At 34.7% G+C, this 17,854-nt stretch overlaps 1 protein-coding gene across 2 annotated transcripts in view; it reads left to right on the top strand.

Annotated features, from left to right (window-relative positions):
* Positions 1-3,834: 3,834 nt before the first annotated feature.
* The window catches only part of LOC149776139 (uncharacterized), a 332,110-nt gene continuing 318,090 nt past the window's right edge, over positions 3,835-17,854 (top strand). For both annotated transcript variants that reach the window (XM_089942420.1, XM_089942418.1), the window contains exon 1: positions 3,835-4,296. The gene's annotated coding sequence lies outside the window, so the exon portion shown is untranslated. The remainder of the gene's footprint in view (positions 4,297-17,854) is intronic.

The following is a 17,854-nucleotide window of genomic DNA, read 5'->3' as shown; positions in this document are numbered from 1 at the left end:
ACGAACAACTCGCTCTGATTATCTTTTATAGCAAAATAACAGCATATTATTTGCATTTTATAATTTGTAGAATAAATAATTATCTTGAGATAAAATAATATAAAATATAACGGTTCAGACAGAAAATCGCAGCCCCTGCCCCCAAAATGAAATGGTCAGTACATTATATTATATAAATTTGCAATGTGTCTGCTAATTGTCGTATAATTTGTAATCTAAATGCTGTAACAGAAGTCAGATGATTAATCCAACACTGTAGTTGTCACCCTGTAAAAAACATTGTGCTGGCATTAGAAAGCTTGTTGATAAAGTAGGAAGTGTTCGACACCTGATAGGTTAACCCTATCTACACCCTGGCAGATCGATCAGATATTTCAGTGCTTCGGGTCTGTCAATTTCATTGGATACGGCGGCAAACCACCACATCCAATCAAAATCAAGCTGTTAAAATTTGAACACTGTTCCTACATGATCGAGACTAGGGGAGCACACATGAATAAGCAACTTTCCACTGACAGCCCATGTTTGTACAGATACATCCTTTCACTTAAATACACATGTAAAGGCGTCTCTCTGGTATGTAGTCATACTTTCGATGTTAAACATACAAAGTATCTTTTGAAGTCAATCACCTCCACCATTTCGGCTGATGTGCAATGCACCGCTGTTACACCTAATGTATTGGATAGATGGCATTACATACTAAGGAAGTAATTAATGAAATCCACTAGATGTCGTTATGACAAAGCACTGAAATATCTAATCGATCCGCCAAGGTGTAGCTAGGGTTAACATATCGGAACCGTGGCTAGCAAGATGTGTCCTCTTTGGCAATTACGATTTTATAAGCCATTTTGTGTTATTACTATGGCGGGTCCTAAGCGGGTCTCAAATCCAATAAATTATACTTTAAATGAGTTGCTGTTTTATTACCATCCCTCAAGCTGTTGTTATGCGGGAATAACTTGCCTAGAAAAAAGATTTTGTAAAATGTTTAAGTTTTCATTAAAACCTTCCATATTTTATGAAAAAAGGTTTGTATGTGCCAAGTTCACACTTGATGATCACATCTTAATGAAAACAGTCGTTACTGCGTGGCGTAATCATAACTTCAACACACTAAAAACTTTGAATAGATGACTGAATGTTTTAAGTTAACGGGCTAAACATTTTCATCTATTCCAAGTTTCTAGTTCGAAGTCAGAACTGACACGATGGTAGGCTGAGTGGTTTTAGCAACATGCGTACCACACTGGCTATATTATTTTTGTATGAAATGTGAGTTAAATGTCTTACTCAATGACACAAAGAGGCAACAGTAGAAAATTTAATCAAGACAATTTAATTTACTGTGGTATAACTATGTACTAGTCAGCAAGTATTTATATGTCATACTTTTCTATTCACCATATTTTCTATCAGCTGACCAACATTTTAATGTTTTTTTTTATCTTCTTCTTCAAACCAATAAAATTAATAAAAAGGGATATTTAGCTCTTTGTTTTAACTTTAAAGACGCCGCTTTTGATGACGTTCATTGTTCTGATAGTTTCGTAAGTTGTGTCCTGTACTATTTCCTCCACGCATAACTTGATCTGGGATATAATATCTTTAGTACATATTCTACTGGCTTATTTAAGATGGGGCTGATTTTCGTCACGCATGATTTTTACGATTTGCCCTCAGCCTGAATATAGATCCAAATATTTGATTCTCGGTACGAGTAAAAACACGTAATTCCACAATCTTTGTTGTTATAAAAAGGTTTGCTAAACTGGCAACAGCGCAAAACGGACGTACATGTGACTAAATTTAAGACTTTTTTTAAAAACAAATTATTCTTTTTTGTATCCGTTATTGAACTCGTGCTTGTATATTGCCTTGCAGTAGTCCAAGTTTGATTTCAGCTTATTTGTTTAATATTTGTTTTATGGATGTAAAATGTTTCTTCTCCTGACGATGAGCCTCATAACCTGGAAATGTTGGGAAACGTCTTGCAATTGCACCGTTACCAATGTGTGTGTGTGTGTGTGTGTGTGTGTGTGTGTGTGTGTGTGTGAGGCAATCTTTTGGCCTCATTAGCTTGAAATGCTGGAAACCTTTGCAATTTGCACCGTTGCCAACGAGCGCCCGCACGTGTGCATGTGATGCAATTTGTTTGTCTCCTCGAGTCTCTTTCTTACTCTACCCCGGAGTTAAGTTTTCTTGTTAAAATTCAAAAATGTCTGTTTTAAATGAATTAGTAATTGGCTGCATGGTTTGGTTTGGTTTGTTGTTTTACGGCACAACAGCACATGCAGATTATTTACTGACCAGGCGATTGAAGTAAAGCGTCTTTGCCCAACAACTCGCCACAGTAGCCGATACTGTACAATTCAAACTGGCCTCCTTTGGGTAGGAAGGCTGGCATGCGTGCCACTGAGTTATCGTGGCTCCTGCCTCCATTCGTAGCCCTTGGTACGCATCGGGCATATTCTACATCCCCGAGCTATCAAGACTGGAACTGGTGGTAAATGTCAGTATCTTATAAAAATTTACTTTTCAACCACTGTACTTTCTCAGTATGTGTACATTAGTTTCTTATCTTTTAACAGACTGGCTTGCATGCAGGTTGTTTAGTGCCTAGGATGTTAAAGCAAAATGATTTGCTCAGGGACACATCGGTTGATACAGTGTTAGGATTCAAACTCGCACTTTTTCGGTCACGAGTCCATCCCGTTAACCACTGACCGTGCCCCCCCCCCCCCCGTTTTTAAAGAGAAGAATTGTATATCTAATTGACTTTGGTACAAATCATGTATTTCTAATGTAATTATTGCAAAATGTCATTTATGCAAATAAAGTAAAATAAGTAAATTACAAAGATGGCTTAATTATGATTCGTTGTTGATTAAGGTCTGGACATGTCTGGTCCAATGAGCCATCCAGACACATGCGGCATGACACATTTATAGCTCTATTTTTCCACCCTAAAGTTTGTGATAAAGCAGCACATATTATTTCATGCTCAGACAACCAGACAAGACAACCACATTTTGTAGTTGTAGATCTTCAGTTTTACTTAAATAACTAAAGCAAGTAACAGAAACACTAACACTAATTTATTGTAAAAAAAATGTTAGCTAAAAATAAATAAATAAATAGTTCCATTGAGCCAACCTGAATGTATGGTGATGTGCATTAAGCGTAATATATTATCGTTAAAAAAATAGAAATTTATGATCACGTTTGTTTTGTTGAAAAAGTACTATTTCAGTGCACAGCAGCTGATTACCTCAGTAATATATACGTTTAAAATTACCAAGCTGAATTACAAAATTATTTTGAGGAAAACTGGTTGAGGTATTAACTCGCACTCCACGGTAAATACTATTTTTAAGTAGGACAAACCTCACGATCTCCCCCACCCCCCTGCGTATTTAAACAAACTAACTCCTGTGAAGGTGAAATTTAAAATGCAATGACAACAATATTTATGACAAATATCCCCAATGCTCTGTATTGTAACGAAATGTGTAGCTTCCAAATAAGTCTCTTTCAGGACAAATGCTTGTTAAGTTCTTAATTTATTACGGTTATGACAGTGAAAAGGTCCGTGAAAATTGTACTGAATGACCGAGTTATACATTATGTTTGCATAAGCACCACGTCTGATTTAAAAAAAAAAAAAAATCACAAAAAAACCCATTTAGCAGCATGCCCAACTATAATTGGCAGCCACAAAAGTCCAACAGTGCTGCATATTAACGAGTCATAATACACACTTGAGTTCTGATTGGTGCACAATGACGCAATTTTTGCTACAGTTCATTGCGCATTATAAATTAAGGTTTGGCCAGACGTAATCACTACTTTTTGGACCAGTGCTGGTTTCTTATAAATAATTTTTTTTTTTGTGAATGAACTAGGTTTATAACATTAGATATTCGTATTCTTATTTTGGATTTACTTGTGTACACTGAGAAATGTACACTACTTCTTTTGGCACGTGAAGATAATCCTTTTCATCCTCAACGATTTAAATATTGTAAACCTTTCTGTTTCTTGGAGATCTAAATGTGCATGTAGATTCCGACTTGCCTGGGAATCATAAAGTCAAAGGTCATGATACGGGAACTTGTCGCCACCTTTCCTACCTTTTGCAGCTGGAGAGCTCTGCGATTAGGATAATGCATGCTCGACAATAATGAAAATTTACGATCGTCTGTTTTTGGGGTCGCATTGTTACACTGGTGAAATTTCAGATTGGAGTATTTCGATGGAGTATATATAGAAAGACAACTGTGAAGACAAAAGGTAAGTTTGATTTTATTCGTCCGAATCGATCAGATGTAATCATGGTTGCTGAAGCTGAATAAATGAAAGGTGTCCTGTCTTTAGTGGGGCTCTAGATGAGAGATTCGTTTATCCGTAATATCCCATTTGTAGTTGGTAGCAGACACATATTGATCTCCATTGCGATTTTGGGTATGAGTGACTTCAGCAAATTTATTCGTATCTTTTTCGTTCATAATACCTTTATGTTTGATTTAGTCCAGATACCGGCTTCTTTTCAGGACACGCTTTGTGCACGCGCCGTTTGACCTACGGCACAAGTTTTATTTGATTAGGACAATGCCTGCCGTTAGTGTAACTGTTGACATATGAGCCGTATCCAAAGTTCTTTTCCCGGAATCCTGAATATTTATTGGATCCTATTGATTCTCAGTGCAAACACTGTCGGAGAGGAATATTTCAAAAGAAAATAAATTACCAGAAACAATATACATTAGTGCTCAACAACGTCTGGTCATTCGTTGATGATTGGATGTATTTTAACTGTCAGTATAAGGGCCCTGGGGAAACTGTTTTAAAATAAATTTAAAAAAACCCAGTAAGTTATTAAAGTTTTGAAAAGATTAGAGGGTGGCAGTGCTTTTTCAGTGTTGATGCAAATAAATTACTTTATGGTACAATGGATGTCTTCATTGTTGGCTTCAAGTTAAAGTTTAACTTGACATTTGCAGAATGACTAATATTAACAAGACTTATTATTATTATTAATGCTATTATTATTATTATTATTATTATTGCTATTATTATTATTATTATTTAACTGAATGCCAAGTCAGGTTTCAAACTTTTTTCCTACAGTTTACTATCATATGCAGTTACTACTAGACTGGTATGACAGACAGTTCAGTACAAGTTTATTGAATAAACAAATAATCAAGGAGGCAATAATTACAATTATAATTTTACATTGGTATGGCTTAATTTAAAATTATTACATATATACAGTGCTGATTTCAGAGTCTTTACAGTAGTAATGATACTAGCATGTTGCCCAGGGCTTTATTCCATGCAGCCCTGTGTAGTGCAATACTGTCTTCCCACTGGAGCAATTATACCCTCTCCAAAGTCAACAATGACTTGTTTCTCACCATTATCACCTTGCTGGTATAAATTGGTTGTCTCCTTATTTGCATCCACCAACTGTTTAATATTGATTCTGATTCCATTTTGTAATGTAGGGTTCTGTATCCTAATACATTTGTAAGGGTATGAGCCTTAGTAATGCTGTAGATTGGCTTTAGCCAGCCATACAATTGCATATGTTATTTCTCATCTTGCTTGGAAACATGATCACTTTATTGTTTGACACTGTCACACCACTCACATGAAAAATATAAAAATGGTCATTAGACTAAATCCAAGTGCCTCATGAGTTATGATTTTTATGTGCAGCAATATTATTGATAATTTTGACCTATGGGCTACAACTCCTGGTTCTGATGGGGGAAAACATTTGGTTTACTCAGGTCTTAATAACTTCATCTTGTCTTACAAATGTCTAATTTTGTAGAATTTCTCAAAATCAATTTTGAAAATCTTGGGAATGCATTCAACATGTTATTAATCATAAATATTTAGATTTTTGAAATAAAAAAATAACAGGCTAGAAGAATTTTCTTTGCTATCAAAGACAGAGGTCTAAAACGATTAAAACTTCAGAAGTCAGTTACCAACTTGAATGAGTCAGATAGTGATTTTTGATTGGTTAGGGATGATGTCATGTCAAAATTATCAATAGGTTTATATGGTATAAAACATTCAGAGCTAGTAATATAAAATTGTACTTGTCCAGGAAGGTTTACAGACTATTCAGTACTAGAGAATCTGTTAAAGTAGGCATGTAAAAACCTGATCCTGCCTGCAACCTGGCTTTATCCACTTGTAGGGTGGGGCTTTAAAATCATTTACTGGCCAATGCCTTGGAGGAAGCTGTGCATGCCTGCATTAAAGTTGCATTTTAATTTGTCAGTATGTTTTGATAGATCAAAGATCAATTATTGATCATTTAATTTATCCAAATGTCAAAATGAGCATTAGCTCTAAATAGCTTTGAATCTGAAACGGGAATGGTTATTAACCTGATTTTTGACCAAAAATCATTCACAGAAAATCATAATTGAATAATAGACTTATAGTGTTTGTGAACGTCCCCAGACTCCTTAAAGAGAACTTGTGAAGGTTCAGTTGTATGGGGGGGTGGGGGGGTGTCATGCATACATTGTTATTTAAGAATAGTTATACTTTGCAGTCTACTAGATGTATGAAATAATGATGAAGACTTGCTTAGTTTTCATTAGGGTTTATTTGTGGCTTATTATTGTGTGTACCCAAGGGCTACAGGCTAAGAAGATAAATGGTTTATTTCCAGATGTTATGAAAACAATAATCCCCTTTTTAAAGTAGCATTCATCCTTTTTTTGTGATTTACATAGTGTAATAACCCATCTGGTTACACTTAGGTTCAGTTATCTTAAGTGTCACTTTATTAATGAAACATGTTTTCTATCTCATCTCATAATCTTACAATCTTGTAATGTTTATTTACTTAGCTTCATGTAAATTCATGTTTTTTGTTTTTGCTTAGTCACCATATGTGAGAAAGCATGCCAGTAGCTTCTTGTAGATTTTCAGTTGTTCCTGGGGGTTTTCCTGCGTTGTTCCTGGGGTTTTTCCTGCATTGTTCTGGGGGGGGGTTTCCTGCGTTATTCCTGGGGGCTTTCCTGCGTTGTTCCTGGGGGTTTTCCTGCATTATTCCTGAGGGTTTTCCTACATTATTCCTGCACCAAATAAGCTGGCCATCATGTATTGCCTTTCATGTGCTGAAAATTGGTATGAAACGAACAAAACCACAAAAACATTGTTAAAACCACAAAAGAATAATATATTTGTAATTCTTTTTGTTGCTTGTTTTGTAATCATTTATTGATCTGTTTAACCTTCATTTATTCTTGTTAATTCTTGCACCCACTTGCCTGCTCCTACATCTGTTCATCTAATTGTTTATTTATTCCTTTTTTTATTAATTTATATTTTGCCAAGAGAAAATGTGCTTGCCATCAGCCAACTGTCCCTGTTCCTCATTGCTGACCCTAACACTTTCTTCCTCCATGGAAAAAAATAATAATAAAAAATAAAAAATCACTCACAATCACATTAAATATGTGAAATGTTCAGAACAATAATTGACCTGTCTACCCCAACTTTTAAAACCACTGCAATAGGAAACACATTTTTGTGGGGAGGGCTGACTGGTGAAATTGCAAATTGAAGTAATAAGATCATTAATAGAAGTTATAAAATAAATCATGAGAGTATTGTTTCCCCAGAAATTACATGAATCCTTCCGAAATTTAATGAATCCACCACTTAAGAATGAGTGAGTATAGAAAATCACACAGTAGAATTGCAGGTAGTTTAACAGAACAAGTAAAATTTCATTAATATTAACAATGCTACCTGACGTCTAGATCAGTTTCCATAATGAAGTACTTAGTGACTATTTACATTGAGTATCAAGGCAGTTTTGTTGATTAGCGAGTTATTAAAAGTGTTGTAACTACCAATGGAAAGTTTGTACGTTCATAGACATTTGGTATTTTATCAACAGCTGATGGTAAGGTTTTATTGTGGCGGACAAAAGAAGTTGTACTAACCGCCAATGGTGAGGTTCTACTCTGGCAGACAAAAATGTACAAACTGCGTCTGTGAGGTTTTACTATGGCAGACAGTAATGTTGTACCAACTGCCTATGGTGAGGTTTTATTGTGGCAGACAAAAATGCTGTACCAACTGCCTATGGTGAGGTTGTACCATGACAGTTATTTGGTGGTAATGCTGCTGCTGTTACAGGCAGTTCAATATAATGACCTTGTCATAAAACATCATCGTGGCAGCTGTGCTGATATTAAAGATAAACAACTTATAAGTTTTCTTTGTGTGTTAAGTTATTTGTCACACATGTATATGTCAGGCAAATAAAGAGAATGGTGTGGTTCTGGTTACATTAAAAGGAATTAGGAAAGATAGGTCAGTACAAACTTTTTTTTTGTTTAGATGGATTTGAAAAAAAGTGTTATTCATCTCCTGAATTTAATTTCAGTTATAGATATGGCTCTTTGTTAATTTTTTTTTCTTCCAAAGTTTTTGTCCATTTTTTTTTCCCACAAAAAGAAAAAAAAATAGGGTTGGTCAGTTCACTTGAACCACAGATACCTTTTTTTGCCTTGCACTAAATGTTGATTATCAAGAACCTTTGAGGGACAGATTTTGTCCAGATAATTAATGTTAGCCACATAATTTGTAGAAAGCATGGTAAACGTCCACTCCAGAGGGCACCTTCAATACTTGATGCATTTTGAAGGGCAGCCTTGCTTTATTTATCCAATAATAATAATAGGAAGAAGATGAAGAAAAAGAATAACAGTTGTTTGCTGTTATTATTATTAACTCATTGATTAAATTTAATACATTGAGTAGCGTACAAAGCTGTAAATGTAACAAGTCAAATCATACATTTATACTTTCATGTTATAAGAATAGAGAATGTTTGTTTAATGGTTTACATGTTCATGTAGTTTGATAGATGAAAATGTATACATGTAAAATATAAACATTGCCTAATCACTTCATATAATTATAGCTTCTCTGATAAATGGGCAGTAATTAGTAAATCATTTAAAATTGTTTAAAATAAATAAATTTAAATAGACCAAGTCATAATCCATAGAGAGTATTCAAGTTGGAAAAGATAATCCCTTTAATCACATTGATTCACTGACATGCAAAATGCTGTTCACACTGTTGTACACAGTGGAAATAAACAGAGATTTCCTGATGCATTATTACAAGGTCTTAATTATCCACATCTTGCAACTCTATGGTCTTAAACTAATTAACTAAAATGCAACTCTATGGTCTTAAACTAAGTAACTAAATTGCAACACTATGGTCTTAAACTAAGTAACTAAATTGCAACACTATGATCTTAAACTAAGTAACTAAATTGCAACACTATGGTCTTAAACTAAGTAACTAAATTGGAACTCTATGGTCTTAAACTAAGTAACTAAATTGGAACTCTATGGTCTTAAACTAAGTAACTAAATTGGAACTCTATGGTCTTTAACTAAGTAACTAAATTGCAACTCTATGGTCTTAAACTAAGTAACTAAATTGGAACTCTATGGTCTTAAACTAAGTAACTAAATTGCAACTCTATGGTCTTTAACTAAGTAACTAAATTGGAACTCTATGGTCTTAAACTAAGTAACTAAAATGCAACTCTATGGTCTTTAACTAAGTAACTAAATTGCAACACTATGGTCTTAAACTAAGTAACTAAATTGGAACTCTATGGTCTTAAACTAAGTAACTAAATTGCAACACTATGGTCTTTAACTAAGTAACTAAATTGCAACACTATGGTCTTTAACTAAGTAACTAAATTGCAACACTATGGTCTTAAACTAAGTAACTAAATTGGAACTCTATGGTCTTAAACTAAGTAACTAAATTGGAACTCTATGGTCTTTAACTAAGTAACTAAATTGCAACTCTATGGTCTTTAACTAAGTAACTAAATTGCAACTCTATGGTCTTAAACTAAGTAACTAAATTGCAACTCTATGGTCTTTAACTAAGTAACTAAATTGGAACTCTATGGTCTTAAACTAAGTAACGAAAATGCAACTCTATGGTCTTAAACTAAGTAACTAAGTTGGAACGCTATGGTCTTTAACTAAGTAACTAAATTGGAACTCTATGGTCTTTAACTAAGTAACTAAATTGCAACTCTATGGTCTTTAACTAAGTAACTAAATTGGAACTCTATGGTCTTAAACTAAGTAACTAAATTGCAACTCTATGGTCTTAAACTAAGTAACTAAATTGCAACTCTATGGTCTTTAACTAAGTAACTAAATTGCAACTCTATGGTCTTAAACTAAGTAACTAAATTGCAACTCTATGGTCTTAAACTAAGTAACTAAATTGGAACTCTATGGTCTTTAACTAAGTAACTAAATTGGAACTCTATGGTCTTAAACTAAGTAACTAAATTGCAACTCTATGGTCTTTAACTAAGTAACTAAATTGCAACTCTATGGTCTTAAACTAAGTAACTAAATTGCAACTCTATGGTCTTTAACTAAGTAACTAAATTGCAACTCTATGGTCTTAAACTAAGTAACTAAATTGCAACTCTATGGTCTTTAACTAAGTAACTAAGTTGGAACTCTATGGTCTTTAACTAAGTAACTAAATTGCAACTCTATGGTCTTAAACTAAGTAACTAAATTGCAACTCTATGGTCTTTAACTAAGTAACTAAGTTGGAACTCTATGGTCTTTAACTAAGTAACTAAATTGCAACTCTATGGTCTTTAACTAAGTAACTAAATTGGAACTCTATGGTCTTTAACTAAGTAACTAAATTGCAACTCTATGGTCTTTAACTAAGTAACTAAGTTGGAACTCTATGGTCTTTAACTAAGTAACTAAATTGCAACTCTATGGTCTTTAACTAAGTAACTAAATTGCAACTCTATGGTCTTAAACTAAGTAACTAAATTGCAACTCTATGGTCTTTAACTAAGTAACTAAGTTGGAACTCTATGGTCTTTAACTAAGTAACTAAATTGCAACTCTATGGTCTTTAACTAAGTAACTAAATTGGAACTCTATGGTCTTTAACTAAGTAACTAAATTGCAACTCTATGGTCTTAAACTAAGTAACTAAATTGCAACTCTATGGTCTTAAACTAAGTAACTAAATTGCAACTCTATGGTCTTAAACTAAGTAACTAAATTGGAACTCTATGGTCTTTAACTAAGTAACTAAATTGCAACTCTATGGTCTTAAAATAAGTTACAAAAAAGCAAAACCAATAAGTTAATGAAATGTGACCTGGTACTTGTCATTTGCATTGATGGTCATTTGACTAAAAGAAAAATCTTGCAGCCTACGTCACCAAGTCATCAGAGGTCCAGTTGTCATGTGATATCAGCAATAAACCCCTTTCCGTGTCATGTGATACCAACAAAAACATCGCTGAAATGTACTCTATATTTCAGGAATCTGGTTTTCTCCAGGTGGCGGAAATTCGATATCCAGTTGTCTCTGAACCCATACCCAAACATGAATGTCAAAATATTTAAAATGGGGTGGGAAAGTTCAGAGGAAACTCGACCATATTTTCCCATTCCACTATTGTCACTGTTAGTCACCAACATAATTATCTTATAATTAACTGTTTTGGTTTAAAGTTCACTTATAGTTAATGTGTTTACATGCACCAAATCAAAATGTTTGATTTTAGTGACTTGGTTCAAGTGAAAGATTTAACTTCAGCATGCCTTACAGTCATCCATAAATAGAAAGTGGCAGAATCCAAGCCAAGCAAGTCCCCTGGCTAACAAACATGTTGCTATTAATTTGTTTTTAACAAAAAGAAATAAAAGCTTGGATTAATATCTATGAGTCAGAAATATGGGTGCTTTAATATTTATATTGCTTTGCCACCAGCAGTTAGTCTCACACAACAGCACTAGAGGAGTCAGTGTGGTGAAGCTGGCTACTAGGCTGACTTGTTAACAATCAGCAATCCAATACTCTGTTTGACCAGTTTGAACAATCAGCAATCCAATACTCTATTTGACAAATTTGATAGCCATGGGAACTCCAGTCTTAACTGTAAGTTGTCTTTTTGAATAGACCAGGAACAGTGTATCCTCCAGGGGTGTAAAATTGAGGGTCAAAAAAACTGTCAGAACTAGGGGTCAAGTGAATAATGTGTGAGTCAAGAATGTAGCGCCAAATTTTCATCTGATCCATACTTTTTAAGCTGGAAATAGAAAATTGCAACTTGCAGTGCATACTCTCTCTCTTTCTCTAAACAGTACAAATAAACAAACATGCACAATTAACAAACAGATGCATTGTCCATTCATAGAGTAATTTTTTTTACATCATTTCCTTGTAGTTTATGGTTGTACTTTATCAGCTTCAATGCATTAAATATAACATATTTAAGCCCTCCAAAAACCCCAAAATATTTTTTTAAACAAAATGGCAGTTAATTTATTGTCTGTCATAAAATATGTACTCTTGTCAGTTTTAATGCCCTTTGTGGTAGACAAATTTACCCAAAACTCAGAGGCTAATGATTCATCTTCTTTTTAGTAAGTTACACTTAAACTTTTAAATCTTTTTTTTTATTGCAGCAAAGTTTCAAATCAACAAAAACTACAATGACCCCAACACTTTGTAATACAGTAAAACCTGTTATGAGAGACTGCCCCTTCTGCCAACAAAAAATGGTCTCTTCAGACAGGTGTCTGTCATAACGGTTTGTACAAAAAGACCAGTTTCCAAGGACAATTTCAGTTTCAGAAGAATTGTAAGAAAAATAACCACAGTCACTGTACAATATTCTATTCTGTATTAATAATTTTTACTAAAATATTGTATGCATTCTTCTGAAAACAAAATTATATAGCAATAAAGATATACTTCTATCATTGAACAGGAATCACATTTACATTTGAAGATCACATGTACTTAAATTAGCATATGAAATCATTTCTGATTTACTCCTTTTCCTTTATATCACCCTAAATTTGTTTTATTGATGTTTAAACCGCTATTTTACAAGTGGTCTGCTCTTTTACACTTGTTTCAGTTATAAAAATTATTGTCTCCAGCATTAAATTTGTTTCGTTTTAGTTGGAGGTTCTTCCATTGTTATTAAGGTACTAGGGATAACATTGTATCAGTGCTCAGTTGTAATATCGATTGTAAAGATGGTTTTGACTAGGCTTTGGCAAAATGTGAAAAATCTATACATTTGCATTTCATATCTAACAATTAATTAAATAAAAAGAAATATTAAATAAAAAGAAATAGTTATCTCATCCAGAAACAAAATCATTTACTCAGAGACAAAAGTCAATGGTTTAACTCAAAGAAGACATAGAGGGATTAACTTTATAAACAAAGTGTATAACCCAGTCTTACCAACTTGAATAGATGACAGCTTGGTGACTGGGATGTAATTACTTGAATAGATGACAGCTTGGTGACTGGGATGTAATTACTTGAATAGATGACAGCTTGGTGACTGGGATGTAATTACTTGAATAGATGACAGCTTGGTGACTGGGATGTAATTACTTGAATAGATGACAGCTTGGTGACTGGGATGTAATTACTTGAATAGATGACAGCTTGGTGACTAGGATGTAATTACTTGAATAGATGACAGCTTGGTGACTGGGATGTAATTACTGTAACATCAGGTGGAAAAAACAAAACAAACGTCACAAGCCTTTATATCAATCAAATCCCTCAAGTGATTCTCACTTGCTGGTTTAATAGACAAAGACCTTATTTACCCCCCACCCCCACCCCCATACGGATTAACTCTACAGACAAACAGTATACACGACTGCTACTGTAATTTTGGTACTAAAATGGCAAATTTGCGACATGTACATTAGCCTGGTTTACAAACTGTACTGTCTGTCACTAGTATATATACAAACTAGTAGCCAGAATCCTTTTTTTTTGGTTCTTTTCGTGGGTGTTTTTAATCAGAACAATCTTTACAGTTCAATCGATCATTGTTACAAATTATTACATAAAGGTCAGTAGTGTCTGTCTCTGTTCTTTTGATACGGTCATTCATAGGGCTGGATACTGGGTCCTACTCATACATATCCGCGGTAGCTACGATGGTCCCGCTACGGTACGGCCGGGAACCAGGCTAAGTGCTGGAATACTCTACAGGTACTTTAGTCTGACTTACAATAGAAAATATGAAACACTATGAACTTACTCACACAATTTCAGATACCATTAGCCAGCCTCTTTTTATTGTTTGTAAAAATAATTATAGAATATATAAATGGTCATTGGATTAAATAAAGGTTGGTGAAGTTAATCTTTGTTTTTTGCAATGCCGTCATTCATCAAGCAGTGTCGAAATGCATATTTTGTCAAGACTTCACGGGTCACGTTCAGCGTGTTTATATAATAAAATCAATCCATGCATTACGATTGTGGTCGGAAATGACAGGTGGTCACTCTTAGCAGAGGTCGCTCAAAACAGTTTTTACAAATAAAAACATTTGTCTCTGCAAGCTTACTGATTTCTTTGTTTTGAAAGAATGCTTTAGGTAATAATGTGTTTGCCAGATATCTTGTGGTGAATAGAGCAGATTTGTTAAAATTCTTAAACCCTGTCACAAAAGGATTATTCTCTTTTGCAGTCTTCGCAATCATGTGACTACATATCACACCAATAACCCCAATCAGTGTGCCGTATTCCATTCAAGGGAATTATTTTCTCCATTTTTCCTTAGAGCTACTCTGTTGTGTTCTGCTTCTTTCACTTTCTTGGCTAGTGATTCTGAGTGTATGCTGTTTTCATCTGGAGATCATTTTCTAGTCCAACAAGCACTGAGGTTAGTTTGTCAGGATAACATGTTGATGAGCTTGATGGAAATCACGTGAGAGCTCGCGAGATTAAGGTAGCTACTCCATCATAACAGTGCCTATGCGTGAAGTATACAAGATAACAACCCTCATTCTAAGCATTAGATTTTGAATAAATCCTGCTTGCATTACAGTAGAACCTCTTCTCGAAAGACCACCCCTTCTGCCAAAAAAATGTGGTTTCTCAAGACAGGTGGTTTTTACGTAACAGTTCATAACACTATATAACCATTAAATCTGTGCAAGAGAACCTGGTCTTTCAAGACAGGTGGTCTTTCATAGCACTGGAAATCGCGTGAGGGCTCGTGAGACTAAGGTAAGCTACTCCATCATAACAATGCATATGCTCGTAGTATACAAGATGCCAACCCTCATTCTACACATTGGATTTTGAATAAATCCTTATCGCATTATACGAATCCATTGCATAAAAAATAAGTACTAACCCTATCTCCAATGTGCATCTCTGGCACACAATTATGTGTAAAAGGAAACGCTGCTAGGAAGGCAGAATTATACCTTATGTATATACTGTTACACCAACCTGAATTCATCAGAGACATGAACCGATTCTTCCTCTTTTCTTGCTTTGCTGTTGTTGCCAATCACTGATTAAAGTTGGTAGGGATATGGAAGCACAGTTTCTTGAAAAGAAGAGATCAGCTTCTGACCGACTTTGATATTGTGACAGTCAACTTGCAAGTAACACATTTTACAGTTTGTCACCGGGACATAAATTCAGACAGTGTAATTTTTTCTGGTACAAGGGCAAATTTTACGGGTAAAAACCAGCATATTCCAGTGTAATGGAATCTCTGGATGTGCATCGTAATAAGTAAAAATTGTGGGGCGCACATTATTGGTTTGTTTGAGTGAGTAAGTCAGGCATTTGGCATCCAGATAGTTGATTTGTAAAAGAACTCATGGATGATCTGTGACATTCACATAGACCGACATCCTAGATTATTCATTTTGAAATTTGGGCAAGTAAAATTTTCCTTGGTACTAGTGTTTTATTCCTACTTTAAATCAAAGGGGTCAAGCATTCATTTTCATACTTTAATCAGTTTATCAGCCTTTATCTGGTCATTCATGCCCTTTATACTTTAATCAGTTTATCAGCCTTTATCTGGTCATTCATTTTCATACTTGAATCAACTTATCAGCCTTTATCTGGTCATTCATGCCCTTCATACTTTAATCAGTTTATCAGCCTTTAACTGGTCATTCATGCCCTTTATACTTTAATCAGTTTATCAGCCTTTGTCTGGTCATTCATGCTCTTCATACTTTAATCAGTTTATCAGCCTTTATCTGGTCATTCATGCCCTTCATACTTTAATCAGTTTATCAGCCTTTATCTGGTCATTCATGCCCTTCATACTTTAATCAGTTTATCAGCCTTTATCTGGTCATTCATGTCCTTCATACTTTACTCATCTTATCAGCCTTTATCTGGTCATTCATGCCCTTCATACTTTAATCAGTTTATCAGCCTTTGTCTGGTCATTTATGCCCTTCATACTTGAATCAACTTTTTAGCCTTTATCTGGTCATTCATTTTCATACTTGAATCAGTTTATCAGCCTTTATCTGGTCATTCATGCCCTTCATACTTGAATCAACTTATCAGCCTTTATCTGGTCATTCATTTTCATACTTGAATCAGTTTAACAGCCTTTATCTGGTCATTTATGCCCTTCATACTTGAATCAACTTTTTAGCCTTTATCTGGTCATTAATTTTCATACTTGAATCAGTTTAACAGCCTTTATCTGGTCATTCATGCCCTTCATAGTTAATCAACTTTTCAGCCTTTATCTGGTCATTCATTTTCATACTTGAATCAGCTTATCAGCCTTTGTCTGGTCATTTATGCCCTTAAAGCATACTGAATGCTTATATCTACCTTCATTTATTGATTCACATATATGATATGACAGTAATTGGTCATTCATAATGACATAAGTGGTCATTCATAAGGACAGTAAGTGGTCATTCATAAATGTTGTAGATATGCATCTGACTGCACAATGTGCTAAGTGACCAAATTATCATCCAATGAAAACATTCAAACAGAACAAATCTGGTATGATTAATTAGCAGTGTTTTAAATGACCTTGTTATGTTGTGTTTACTCAACCCAGATAACTGGTGGGTCACCCTCTGAATACAATCCACCGAGTCATTGCAGTGAAACTAATGAAAAGTGCTTTATCAAGTTTGCTTTAAGAACTGATTAAATGTTAGTAACGAGTCTTCAGGTTTTGCAACTGATTATACAGAGGATCAACTTAAATGTGCAGTACTGTGTTTAGAGTGAAACAATTACACTAATTAAGGAGTCACGTCTGTGTTTGCATTAAAAGATCCAAATGTACATTATGAATTCTGTCGAAGTAGTTCTCACATGAGGTGATCTTTTCTGTCCGGATGAAATAAGTTTATTTGATTATTTTGTCGAACATATTAGTATTATAAAACTGGCATGCTCAGCAAATCTGTGACAGTTGGTATTAGTACATGATTTTCCAAATGGTAGCATTAGCAGCAATATGTATTGATAAATAATGCTATAGTCATGTATATATTGCAATATATTACAGTATGATCTTGGTGGGCAGTACTCACCAGAGTCTATTGCCTTATGCTCATTAAAACAGTAAGGCTGAAAGCTGTAATTTTGCATCTTGAGGTAGTACTCCTATTCTTTGGGACCGCTCCAGTGGCCTAGTGGTTAGAGCATCCGCCCCAGATGCAGGAGGTCGTGGGTTTCGAACCCCAGCAGAGTCATACCAAAGATTTCTATATGGTACTAAGAGCTGCCTCGCTAGGCGCTCAGCATTAAGTTAGTGTTAGGACTGGTTGGCCTGGTATCAGAATAATGTGACTGGGTGGGACATCATGCTACATGTCTGTGACATGATGCCCCATTGCTAGACATCACTTTAAACTGCCACACTGGGGGCCCCGAGTGGCCGAGTGGTCTAAAGCGCTCACCATTCCTGACCACTGCCATCTCACCTCT

The sequence above is a fragment of the Sinohyriopsis cumingii genome, chromosome 18 (genome assembly GCF_028554795.1).
Source record: "Sinohyriopsis cumingii isolate HCF-2022 chromosome 18, ASM2855479v2, whole genome shotgun sequence".
In the NCBI taxonomy this organism is placed as follows: domain Eukaryota; kingdom Metazoa; phylum Mollusca; class Bivalvia; order Unionida; family Unionidae; genus Sinohyriopsis; species Sinohyriopsis cumingii.
This window is presented reverse-complemented; position numbering and strand designations above follow the sequence as displayed.